Source organism: Pteropus alecto, unplaced genomic scaffold (assembly GCF_000325575.1).
Source record: "Pteropus alecto unplaced genomic scaffold, ASM32557v1 scaffold238, whole genome shotgun sequence".
NCBI lineage: Eukaryota > Metazoa > Chordata > Mammalia > Chiroptera > Pteropodidae > Pteropus > Pteropus alecto.
The window spans coordinates 1,051,107-1,064,461 of record NW_006442104.1 but is presented as its reverse complement, the minus strand read 5'-3'; the positions used below and the strand labels follow the sequence as shown (position 1 = coordinate 1,064,461).

Below are 13,355 nucleotides of genomic sequence, written 5' to 3'. Positions count from 1 at the left end.
AGGGATAAATGAATAAAATATCAGCCCACGCGGTTTTCCTCTAACTTGATTCTTTCCCCCTTCCCTCTCCCCAGGGCCCCCCTAGGCTGTGAGCAGCACCTCTCACTTGGCTGGTTTTTGTTATTGCTGCATGTGACTTGGCAGGAAAGAGTTTCTCACCCAATTCCAATGTCAGGGGGTGGGGTTTTTCCCACACACCCAAGTAATTCTCCAACACCAACTGGGTGTCCGACAATTCATCTCAGTTCTGACACTATCTACCTATAAGACTGTACCACCCACCCCACCTTCAGACGCCAACGGTAGTCCAGGTTGTCACCTGTGATTCTGGCCAAACTGCTATAGATCAGAAGTCCTAACGATCCTCCCCTGCGGTTCAATTAATAGGCTAGAATAACTCACAAAACTCAGAGAAGCATTTTACTTACTAGATCACCAATTTACTATAAAAGGCTATAATTCAGGAACAGCCAGATGAAAGAGATGCACAGGGCAAAGGGAGGGAAGGGGCCCTGGGCCTCCAAGCCCTCTCCGACCAGGACCACGACACTGACACTCCTGGAGTCCCCAAACCCGCCCTTTCCAGTTTTCAGGAAGGCTTCATCACCAGGTGTGACTGATTAAATCTTTGGTCATTGGCCTTGATTCAGCCTCCAGCCCCTCTCCCCTCCCTGGGCTGGAGAGGACGGAAAGTTCCAACCCTCTAATTACTGGGTTGGGTCTCTCCTGGCAACCAGCTGGAACCCTTAGGTTTCCTAGGGACATTCCAAAGTCATCTCATTAACATAACAAAAGACACTTTGATCACTCTAAACACTTAAGAAATCCCAAGGGTGTTAAGAGCTCTGTGCCAGAAGCAGGGAAGACCAAATCTATGCATTCTGATTAGAAATCCCGGTATCACAGCAGGCTTTCAGAGTCAGAGGCAGGTCCTCTGTACGTTACTGTTACCGTTACCGGCAGGGGTCAACGGCCCAGCATCTTACTAGCCCACCTGATATATTGCAGAAATAGCCCCGATTGCCAGCACGCTTCTGTCACTTGCGGCCTGCCAGTGCAAGGAACAGGTGCTGCAATGGGGTTCTAGGCTGCGGGAGGGAGAGATGGGCAGTCTCGCTGAGGTGAGGTGCTGGGGTAGGCAGAACTCCCCACTGGAGAAAAGAAAGAACTTCCTCTACCATCAGCTCCTCTCATGATTCAGACTCTTTACTATAACAAGAAAGAATTAAAAATAAATACCCCTTTAGCTATTCTACCTTAAGATGCTGGTGAATTCCGAAAAGTAGACCCAAAGTCGATAAAGATGTTGCATAGAGAAGAGCGGGAAACAGAGATGGACAAAGTACAGGTAAACTCGATTCAAGGTAGCACGCGCTGAGCTCCTGCCTTGTGTCCAGTGGATGCTGGGAGTACACAAAGGTGAGTGACATCATCCACCCCAGGGGGCTCATAGCCGATTTGTTAATTATTGGTTTAAACTAATAAGAAGGAAAAGATTGTAAGTTGTTTAATTTTTGTCTAGTTTTGTCTAGGTTCCAGGAGACTTGACCTAAGAAGACACTGCTGGAGTAAGTGAGAGGCTCGCATGGGAATTAAGGTGTCTTAGGAGTGCTCCCATTGCCTTATATTGCACTGTGACACTGTCCCTGAGATGACAGCATCACATGGTAGGTAAAGTGTTGTGACCTTGAGGACTCCTTAGCTCTCTCCCAACCCTGACTCCATCTTCTGTAAAGTGGAGCCTACATTCTCTAACCCCCAGGGCATGCTAAGTATTAAATGAGGTAATAAGTATATATATAATCAATGCGTCTACATATACACACATGTATATAAAGTGCTTTTTATACAGTATAATTTGTATATAATTACTACATTCCAAGGACTCCCAGAGATCATCTCAACTCCTCAGAATACAGGGGCAGGAACTGAGGCTTGGCTGTGCAGTCACCTGCCCAATATCATACTTGCCCATAGTTCATTCAATTGAAATTCAGTTTCCGAAAGTTTCACACCCAATTTGAAATCAAACCATGGACTAGCTAGGTGCCTCACACTGCGCTAGTTCTGTTCACAGCTAACCTCTGGGGATAAGTATTATCCGCTCCACTTTACAAATAGGGAAACCGAGTCTTAGAGAGGTCGTAAGGGCCCTGCCTTCCTAAGGTCCCACAAACAGGAAATGATGGTGACATTTCAGAACCTGCTCTGCCAGCCTCCGAGACTATGCCCTGTTCAGCTATATTACGTGGATACAAATGACCTATTATTTATAAAAATGTGATTGTTGGATTTCCAGAACAGGCACATCCTCAATTTGAAAGGACATACAGATGGTTGGTTTCATTTGTGCAGGTAGATTTTTCAACAGCCTCGAGAAAGCGAGTCTCTGGCTCGTCTTGGACCAGATTTCTGTTAACTGCTCTTATTACGGTTTCAAGGTCATGAGAACCAAATTGTTTCCCTTCCACATGACAATATCCCGAGAAAAAAATCAGGGAAAAAAAGGGGGTTCCCTTATTTACCTAGCTTACATAGAGGTACCTTTGTTCCAGATAAGAACCCGGGAAGCCTGAATGCTATTGTGATTGCATTGATCTGCGAGACGCAGATAATTTTCTGAAGAGAGAAGCCAGGTCCTCAAAATTCTGCAGGGACCAAAAAAGCAGGAGAGGACCGTGGGGCCAAGCGCGAGCTCTGTGAATGAAGAGACAAGAGGGTTTTAACATCTTGCCAAACGAAGTGGCTCTGGGGAGGTTTTAAAATCCATGTAGGGGCAATCTGTGCCTGTCATCCAGGGCTCAGTGGACCCCAGAGTGAGAAATAAATGGGCCCTAAAGCTATCCCTTCCTAGAAGAGACACCCAGACACATCATGCCTTTCCTGACAATGACGACAGGATGACTTACTCTCAGTAAGACACGCGCTTAGGATCACTTGCCAGGAATAAGGATGGATTTATGCGCTCCTTCAGTCACCCTGTGCACGATTAGGTCTCATGCACGTCTCAGGTGCCACGCATGGTCTCCCAATGAACTGATCAACCTCGTGTCCATTTGCACTTTCACACGTATTTGCAAAGCGATGCTTAATGGCCACAGAACCGAGCAGAGTCGTGTGGCCTTAAGCAAGATGGTTCTCCAACCTGGCCTCATTTTGCTTGTCTGCAATGTCATCGGGATGGACAAGGTGACCTCGGACCTCTTCCAGCTTTGCTGTAGAGGAAGAAATAAGCCAAGAAGAGAATGGGCCTCACATATGAGGCAGATCTCAGCTCCGCCACCTACCGAGGGAATGCAAACGTGTTTTTCATCTCACTACAGGCTGCTTTCCCATCTACTCTATGAGCGTGGAGATAACAATACTTAAAAATAAAGACAACACTTCCCAAAGTGTTTAGGAGGATTCGGTGAGGTAATTCGTGAGAAAAGTCCTGCTTGACTGTAAGAAATTCTTTTTGTTTCTATCCACCCACTTTGCTCTCGTCTTTGGCACAGAATGTAACACTGACTGGGTACACTCAGAAATCCTTAGCTGATGTTTTTTCTTCATTATTCTAATGCTCATCTTCAGCCTCAAATTGTGAAATTGCTCGATCCATTCTCTCCCCTTAGAGATTTCAAAATCTCTCTTCCACTTTAGCCCTTTCTTTTACAGCCTTCCAGGGTCTAAGAGAGGACTAGCCTACATTTATGACCACTAATATGCCCTGCCCATTTGGAGGGCTGATAGAGTAAATCCTCAACAATTGATTTCCGGCCCAAGTTGAAGTTCACAGTGCTCTATCTTCCCCACCTTTCTCTGTGATCATAAAAAATTGATACTTCCTTATGCTCACTTAATGGCTCTAATGGAGGGAGACGAGAGAGCTGAAACTGGCCTGATTAGTTCTCAAAAATTCAGAACCGAAAGTTAGAATTGGGAAACCAGGTTTAAGATTCATTTCTAGCCACTAATAAGTGAGAACTTGGCTAAGTCACTAAATGTCTCTGAATCTCAGATTCTTCATCTGGTTTCAAAAAATTGCTGTGAATCAGAAACAAGAGATGATGGTGTATGATATGTTTTTAAATGCTAAAGCCTTGTATAAACATTAGCTGTGTGGGTAATTAATATTAACATTGATAATAAAAAGTGTTAACACTGAGCTGCACACAATAAAAACACCAAGATAAGTTTTCTTTATTCATTCCACCTGACTAACTTACAGAATCATATGGGAAAACGTTTGATGATGGCCCAAGGTGCCACAGTGACAGAACGCACGAGGGTCTGAGCGTCTGGCCACCCCCCACACCCTGACGGTGTCAAAGGCAGCAAGCTCTCAGTTTCTTTGCTTTTCTAACCTAATGGGGCACCTGCTCTCTGCAGAAGGTATTGATCCCTGAACTTTCCAACATCTCCATGGGAGCCAAGGACGCATTTACCTTGCATATTTACGGGCCCAAGGATAAACTTCAGTGGAAGCAACGGAAGCTGAATCTGAGTCATCATCATCCTTCCCCAGACTTTGGATGTGGATGGACCCTGTATCCTGACGTCAGGCAGATACGCTCACTGCACTGTGTTTCCTTAGTGCATGTTACATAAACTTCTATCATAGCATCCACAAGAGGTTAGTTCCTGGTCAGTCCCGTGCCATCAGACTCTAAGCCTCTCAAGACAGAGATCTGTGAAGCAAGACTTTACTATGTAATAAATAATTAATATGACCTGTGTGAGTGTATAAACGAATGAGTCAGTGAGTGAGTGGGCGGGTGGCTGGACAGATGGACAAACATATCCTGGCTGCTTAGAACATGGGCCAAGAAGTCATGCTGTCCTTCAAAGTAAGTTTGACTTTGGTGTCAGAGCAGATGGTTTAAGTGGCTTGACTTCTATCCCTACATGGATCCCTAAATGCCTCCGCCATCAACACCACCATGGACAGCCTCTTGTTTATCTTTAATGTCTCTTCAAATAATCAAGTTCGACCCCAGTTCTGGCTCTGATTACTGAGGTCTGTCAGTTGACCTCTCCATGTTTAGCCTCGCAAGGGCAGTTGCTCTCTGTTCTGGCTATTGTGGTGACCATGATCATCCCTTTCACCTCATAACACAAAGACCAGGGATGCTGAAGCTCTCTGGTGGCACTAATGCCCATCAGATGTTTCCCTAAGCTGTCTCCTTGCTTCTGTCCTGTCTGTCTGCTGTACACTGCAAAGTTTTAGTAGCTCAGCTACTAAAGTTTAAGGCACTGAAGTATACAGGTCAGCAAATTGTGGCTCATAGGCCAGATCTGGCTGCTGCTTGAATTTGTAAGTAATGTTTTATTGAAACACAGCCATGCTCATTCATTTACAGCTTGTCCAGGGCTGCTTTGGAACTGCAGCTGCAGAGCTGAGTAGTTGTGAAAGAGACCAAATGGCCACAGGGCCGAATCTGTTTACTATCTGTCCCTTTACAGGACAAGTTAACCAAATTCTCTTCTGTGAATCAACTCCCACGTGTAAGTTATTGGACAGCACTGGGGCCGAGCACGTAGCTCTGTATTTCGTGGTAAGTGGCCGCTGTGCTTTTACTTAGAACCACGCCAAACTCTACCACCACCAAGAGAAAACGACTTTGTTGGCGTAGGCTAACTGTCTGGTAGAACTCAGACAATGTTAAATTCCAAAAAGGAAGAAGGAAAGGAAGGAAGGAAGGAGAGGAGGAAGGGAGGGAAGGGGAAAATGGGAAGAGAATGAAGCAATAGACACTTCTGACGCTAAAAAATCAGCCCAGAGCCCATGGGAACAGCCCTTCAGCGTGAAAAGAATATGGATGAACTGGGCTCTCTACCCAATCTGAGTGGTCGTGCACCTGTTACTTCTCCTGAGACTCAGTTTCCCCGTCTGTAAAATGGTTAGAATATTTCCCTAGATACGGTGTTTGAGAAAAATGTTTGCAAGGCAAAGAGAAGAGACTGTGCCTGACTTCGGGCCTGGGCAGGGGTGTTCCCTGCACACCCTCCCTCCTCCACGCCCATGCTCGCAAGGAGTTTTCCCCATGGGCACTTTCTTTTTTATGACATTTTGATGTCAGAATGACACCAGTCACTGCAAAGCGGGCGCCAGTAAGTGTTGTCACCAGCCCTGAAAATGTGTGGATTAAAAGTGGCAGAGAGTAGATCACTGACATGGCAGGCACTAATCACAGCTGGAACACATCGGAGGCTGGAAACCTAACAGAACAGAATGCCAGTCACACAAAGGGAAAGCTGGGAATCCTGCCAGCAGCTTCCCAGAATAGTACTTTTTCATTTAAATTCACCCCATTTCCCCCCGCAAGGCAGACCTCCTTCTCTATCATCACCTTAACCGCCTAACTCTGCATCTCATCCCATCCCTGTGAGAGAAACAACTGGATTATTTTTGGATCTTCCTAGAGATATTATTTGTAGACATCTACGAACCCACATGGTGAGCCTTGGGCACCAGCTTCAAGGCCAGAAGGGTCATGAGGGTATGAACACAAAGGCTCTTCCCTAAGCTGCCAAGGTATCATCAGGTCCGCAGGTCTAAGGAAGAAGGGAGAAGGTTTTTATTCAACATGGCCCTACTGGTTCTGAGACAGGCTGGTTTTTCCAGGCCCAGTGATAACCCTTGCATGAGAGTGAAGGAGGCTTATTCCTGCGGCCACTGACCAGTATGGAGTAAGTACGATGACATTTCATGACTTATGACTTTCAACAATTTATACACAGATTATCATCTACAGGGATTAGAAAGTGTCTATGCTGGAAGTTCACCTGAAATTTAAAAGCCTAAAATACCATTCAAGTTAAAAAAATAAAACAAAACAAAACGACAACAAAAAAACCTAATTGAGACTTTGGGCAAAGATGAATTTAACTCATACTTGACTGTTAACAATATATACCGTGATGTACAATCCTAGAAATTTGCCAGCAACCTCAGAGATGTAATTCTTATATTAATTCATTTGGCAAACATATTTCAAGTGCCTATTATGAGTCATTACCTATATAAAAATAATCTTTGTATAAAGCTTTAAAGTTTATACTTTATCTCATTGACCCTTATAAAATTCCTCTGAAGAATGAGTTACTGAAAACCTTACTTTACAGGTAATGAAAGGAATTTCATGACTTTTGATCCCAAACCTTTGAGATCATGACTATCTGCTACCCCCCATCCCCCGACCCCCACCACCACCGTGGCTAAATTCACTGGAATTGCATCTTAGTTCTAGATCCTTCAGGCTGTCCTTTCCCACATTCCGACATTTACTGTTTCCTCTAGTCTAATTTACTTCCACAAAAATATTTATCAGTTCAGACCTTCAGGAGTCTAGCCCCTAGAAGGGCCTCCAGAGGTCAACTCTTTAGATCAAGAGTCATGAAATAGTGTCTGTAAGTGGCCGGAGAGAAAACACTCTAGGCTTTGTGGGCCATATGGTCTCTGTCACAAATACACAACTCTGCCATTGTATTGGGAAGCAGCGATCGACAATACATAAACAAATGTATGGCTGTCTTCCAATAAAACTTAACTTACAAAAACTGGCAATGGCCCAGGTTTAGGCTGAGGGCCACAGTTTACTGACCCCTGCATTAGATCTGCATTGCTTTCCAGTAACCTTTCAACTAGTAAAACTTCTCCAAGTTAAGATTTTTATTAACTATTGAGTGTCCCAGTCATTTAGGGAACATGCTGAAATTTTCTCTCCTTCAGGACACAGAAAGCACATGTCAATTAGAGATTTTAAAAAGTTACAGAAGAAGGGTCCAAAAATGACAAGATAAGTGGCTACCAACACTCAAGTAAAACAGACGCTCAGCTCACCCAGGACCTCATGAGTGTTTTTCTGGGATGAGTAAGTCTAGTATGCCAGGGAGTAAAACAAGAAAAGAAATGATCATTTTTAAGTGTCTATTATGGACCAGCCACTGTGTAAGACACTTCATAATTCTCACATACATTTCATAATTCTCACAACCACGATTTTATGTGTTTTATAGACGGCAACAGCGAGCCTTGGGTTACTGAGCATCTTGCCCAAGTTCAAACAACCAGCAAGTGGTGGAATTAGAATTCAAACTCACTCATGTCTAATTCTAAAGTGCACAATTTTGGGGGTCATCATGGGGCCCACTTAGGAATAAACTAACATCCCTCGCTGATAGGATTGCAAGCTCCTATACATCCCCAGCCTTAAGTACCAAACGGATACTATGGACAAGTTCATTACAAAGATACCATTGAATTGATGATCATTTTGTTAAATTTCTACTAGCGATGAAGGCTGGAGCTGAATATTTAAACTCTCCAGAACCATTTACTCTGAGCCCTTGTCCCTTCTGTTGACCATCTCAATTAAAAGGGCTTTATGGTCATTTATGAGAGAAAAACACATGACTGACCCATGTGATCAATGAACCCACAAGCCATCAGCACAGAGCTACGAGTCAGCTGCGGGCTGGATGGGAAGCTGGAGCAGGTTCAGGTCAACTGAGACAGTTCCGGCGCTAATAAACAATAGGGATGCATGGCTTTATGTCTCTGGGTAAGGACACAGGGAAACCGTTAGTGCTTAGTAACGTCTCTATGGCTCAGTATCTCTATTATTATTATTTTTTCTATAACCTGGAAAACACAGAGTTCAGAGGGCAGGAGATGAAGCAATCATTTACCTGATGATTTTCCACAGTTGTATTTCTTTCTTATAGTGGTATGGGAACCTTGAGCTGAAGAAATATTTTGTCTACATCAAATAAAAGACGGTAAACCAGCTTTTTGAGTTTTTAATCCAAGTCCAAGATGGAAACAAACTTACCTTCATTCTCATTTAGTTTAGAATATTTGGAAGATTCAATTATTTAGTATCTTATACTATTATTTCCCAAACTATATTCTCTGAACGGGTGGCAACCCAAGAGAAGGCAATGGGTGATCCAGGGAAAGAAATTAGAAAGAAAGAGCATAAAATGTTTTCAATGGGCAAATATTTTAGGAAGGTGTATTGATTATCTATTATCATACAACAAACTACTCCAATGATTAGCAACTTAAGATCACATGCATTTATTGCCTCCCAGTTTCTGGGGGGTCAGGAATCTAGTCTCTGCTTATCAGGACATTTCTGGCTCAGGGTCTCTCATGAGGTGGCAGCTATAATCATCCCAAGGCTCAGCTGGGCCTGGAGAAGTCACTTCTAAGCTCACTCACATGGGCTGTTGGCAGCCTCAGAGGGTCCCCCTCCAAGCGTACTCACGTGGTCATTTGTGGGTCCACCTCTAAGCATACTCATGTGGTCGTTTGAGGGTCTCAGCTCTTCAGCATGTGGGCTTCACCAGAGCCGTCCTGAGTGCGCTGGTGACCTGACAGCCAGGGGTTCCAGGGGTCCTAGAGCGAGAGAGAACCAGAGTGTCCAGCTAAAGACTGTGGTCTTTTTAGAACCTAATCTCAAAAATGGCTTCTTATCACTTCTGCCACATTTTATTTGTTAAAAACAAATCAAAGTCCAGCTTATACTCAGAGGGAGAGGGTCGCACAGAGGTGTGAGCTGGGAGGTGGGACTCGTTGAGGACCATTCTGGAAGCTGCCTGGCACAGAAGAGTTGTTTAACATGTTGGAAGATTTCTTCAGTATAAAACTTCTCAGAGCTCTTAGTACAAATGTTTTGGACTTCTCCGAAGGTCATTTGAGCAGGTCAGGAAACTTTCTCTTAGAAAGCCCGATCAAAATTACTTTAGTCTACAGGTCTGAGGGTTTCTTTCCCAACTATTCAATTCTGCTGCACAAAAGTAGTCACAGATCATACCTATAATAATTTATGTGCCTGTTCCAATAAAACACTGTTATTTACAAAACACTGTATTTTGCCAACCTGGATTAAAGGATGTGACATTAGCTGATAGTATTTCACAATAACAATTTGTGATGAAATCACTATCCCACAGAACAGAGTGAAATCATAGATGCACCTGTGATTGTGTCAATAAATGCAAAAATGTCAACAACAACAAAAAATGTTTTAAGTACACTTGCTAAAATACAATTTTTTTCTTCTTTGTTTAGATTCATGGGTACTTTAGGGTCTTAGGATTCTTGAAACTCTAAATTATTAATTTAATGAGAGCAGAATCCTTGTCTGTCCTATGCACCGACTACCATATTTCCTATGCCTAGCACAAGGTCGGGGACCCAACTGGCACTCGATATTTTTGAATAAATGGGTGGATGATGGAATAAATCAGTCTATGCTTATATTTTCCTTCTTCTTTTTTATTATCTATGTTGTATCTCTCCAAATGTCCACATTCCTATAAACCAAGTGTCCTGACATATAGCTGACTCCTTCCCATGAAATCTCCCTTCTTTCCTGCCCTCAGTCATCCCTGAGCCTGCAGTTCACGATCCTTGTAACGATGGCCCCAGATGGACTCAGCAGGACTATGCCCACTCTTGGCATCAGCTTCAACAGCTGAAGACTTGAGGAGTGCAGGCTGGCAGGAAGGAGGGAGAGAAGGGAGAGAGGTGGGAGAGGAAGGACGACAATGTATTTCACAAGCCGACAAAAAATCAAGACCGAGCTAGGCAATTTTAAACACAGTACATTATTCAATGCTTAGGACACAGCTTTCAAAGGGATATTACTGACTTCATTCTGCAAAAGAGGAAAAGGTCTTAGAGAGGTTCTGCATCTTGCCCAAAGTGACACAGGGGCAAGGGAGAAGCCTGATCCACACTGACTCTAAAGCTCATTCCCTAAACCACAGGACCCAGTTTGCCTGGGACAGTCCTAGCATCCACCTGTTGTCCTGGCACAATCATTAAAATCATCCTTTGTACTCACAAAAGTGTCCCACTTTAGAAAGTACATTATCTAATCATCTGCCTATCACTCTGTCCTGGGATAGTTCTGGCTCCTGCCATGGCTACAAGTTCAACCAAAGGCCACGGCTAGGATTTTAGCCCAGAGCTAGGGGCATTCCAACGAAGAGGCCGCCAATTACCCAAAATAGGCCGTGGGAGGGGAAGCATGAAGCATGAACGCCATAAAAAAAGGCCTGTGCACAGGTGCATGTAGATGGGAGAGGCACACACATATGCATTTATTTTTAAGCCACCTTCCGAAGTATTTGCTTCCATTTGTCTCATGGAAAGAATTTTGAATGCAGTCATTTCTCCACTTGGATTCTCATACAATAAGTTTCTGCCTTTCTCCCCTGGCGCCAGCATCACTCCTTCTGCAGTAGGTTAATTCTCAGAAGTTCACGTAACAGACCTCTAATTTGGACTTGGCTTAGGAAGGCTTTCCTGGTATTTATTGTGCACTTATCATTCGGTATATCAATATTAGCACATTGTTGCAATTCTTTTGTAATTTCAATCCCTTTCTATCCACCATGACAGTTACTTGGTGAAATTCTCTCTCCTCTAATCAGGACGTCTAATGGTCTAATGGTGCTTCAGAGTGTCTCATACTTTACTATGTTTGATCCTCACAATAACCTTGTGAGGTTGCTCAACGGATCCACTGAGATTCAAAAAGGTTAAGTGATTTACCCAAAGTCGCACAGCAAGTAAAAGTTGAGACAATTTGCAGAAAGGGATGGTATATGACTCACCTCTATATCTTGCAGACTACATTGCTTATAGCATGCACATAAGATATTCATGTTTAATGACTGATAAACTTAAACAAGTAGTAAGATTTAGCCTCTCTAACTGACTATGATCTCTGTCCTAAGTAGGACAGAATTCGACATCATGTCCCATGAGAAATATGGGAGGATATGTTTAGGTCCAGGGGAAAATATTTTACAGTAAAGATGCAGTTGGGAAGAACTGAAATCTGCCATGTGGAAGAATAATTAGATTTTGGCTCTGCGTCAAGGGGGATCCATCTGGAATTATCATACGAAGGTCATAAAGACTTCAGGTCATTATCAGGACACACACTTTAACTAATAGAATTGTCTAGATTTCAGAGAATCTCATGAGAAAGTGAGGTTCTCATCTCGGGGGATATTTTAACGGGAGCTGGACACTTCATTGGTTAGAATATGGCAGAGGGGGTTTAAGCATTGCATATGATGACAGTCCAAGTGGCTAATCATTTTTTCAGTCTCCTTTGACTGCAGGAGTCTAAGACTTCCTCTTCAGATGCATTGTGATATCTGTGTTTTATTCAACTGTGTCCCAAATATGCCTATAGGCGAATTGACGTGCTGCTGAGCAATCTGCAATACTGACACAAGTGTCCATGAATGCTACATCTTCGGTCTGTCTCCCAGCAACCATTCTGTTTTGATGTCAAAGCGTCTGAGCTTTAGTCACACATATAGTAACAACAGGTGTGAACCATTTAAAGATGGCTGCATCATAGTACCAAAAAGAATGAGGTTGACTTCACTCAGAGGGTTTGGCCCCTTCTTCAGGTCCTGAGTCAAGGGATCAGGTACTCAGGAAACAGTTCCAAGACACTTTTCCAATCCCCATGGAGTAAAGGAATTCCAGTTAACCCATATATCTTTGTTCAGGTTAACTCAAACACGAAGATCATCTCATTGACTGCTAAAGGTAACCGGCAAGGAGCAGTGGAGAAGATGGGGTTTATAGGTTTTTAAGTCTCTCTGAGTAGGAAGGGGAATACAGGTGACTCATGAAATAAATCTGGGTAAACCTGGTAAGAAATTTAAGAGATTACTAAAGCTGAGTCCTTAATTTTACAGATGAGAAAGCTGACGCACAGACAGGGTACTGGGCTGGTCCAAAGTAACATGGTTTCCTACAGGGTATTTGACTGTAGCCTCCTGATTCTTACATTCTCGAGCCTCCCAATCCTCTTGGCAAAAGTAGACGGTACAAGTGGGAGGTGGTGGTGAGCACCCCAAAACATAGAACGTGGGAAGATACTGACATTTCCCAGTGTTAGGTACAGTTGGGCCACCCTTCTATCCTAAATCTAATTTCCCTTTTCGACAAAGGCAGTGTGATATGGCTGTCTTCACCCAGAGATGTAGACATAATGACAAGCACTAAACAGATGAGGCCACTCAAGGCCTGAAAGGTTAAGGAAGGTGCCCAAGGGCACACAGCTGAAAGCTAAAGTCTTTCACCCTAGGTCTATCTTACCCTCAAAAGTAAGCTCTTTCCACCACTCTACCAGTAATAGATCCAGAAACACTGTGAAAATAATCTTTTCCCACTCTTGGAGATGCCATAGGAAGAAACTGTGAGGCTCTTTAGTGGCAGAGAATAAATAAAACAGGGATAGACATAAAAGGTATCTATTGATAACAATAGAAAGTTTAAATTGTTATAGGAGGCAGTGAGGTGTTTGAAAATCATGAAAATTATTCATTTT

General features: G+C 43.4%; 1 long non-coding RNA gene across 3 annotated transcripts in view; it reads right to left on the bottom strand.

The window, feature by feature from the left end:
* The window catches only part of LOC102895780, a 659,008-nt gene that overhangs the window by 130,598 nt on the left and 515,055 nt on the right, over window positions 1–13,355 (bottom strand). For all 3 annotated transcript variants that reach the window (XR_003042515.1, XR_003042526.1, XR_003042522.1), the window contains one exon: window positions 9,255–9,385. This is a non-coding gene — a long non-coding RNA (uncharacterized LOC102895780). The remainder of the gene's footprint in view (window positions 1–9,254; window positions 9,386–13,355) is intronic.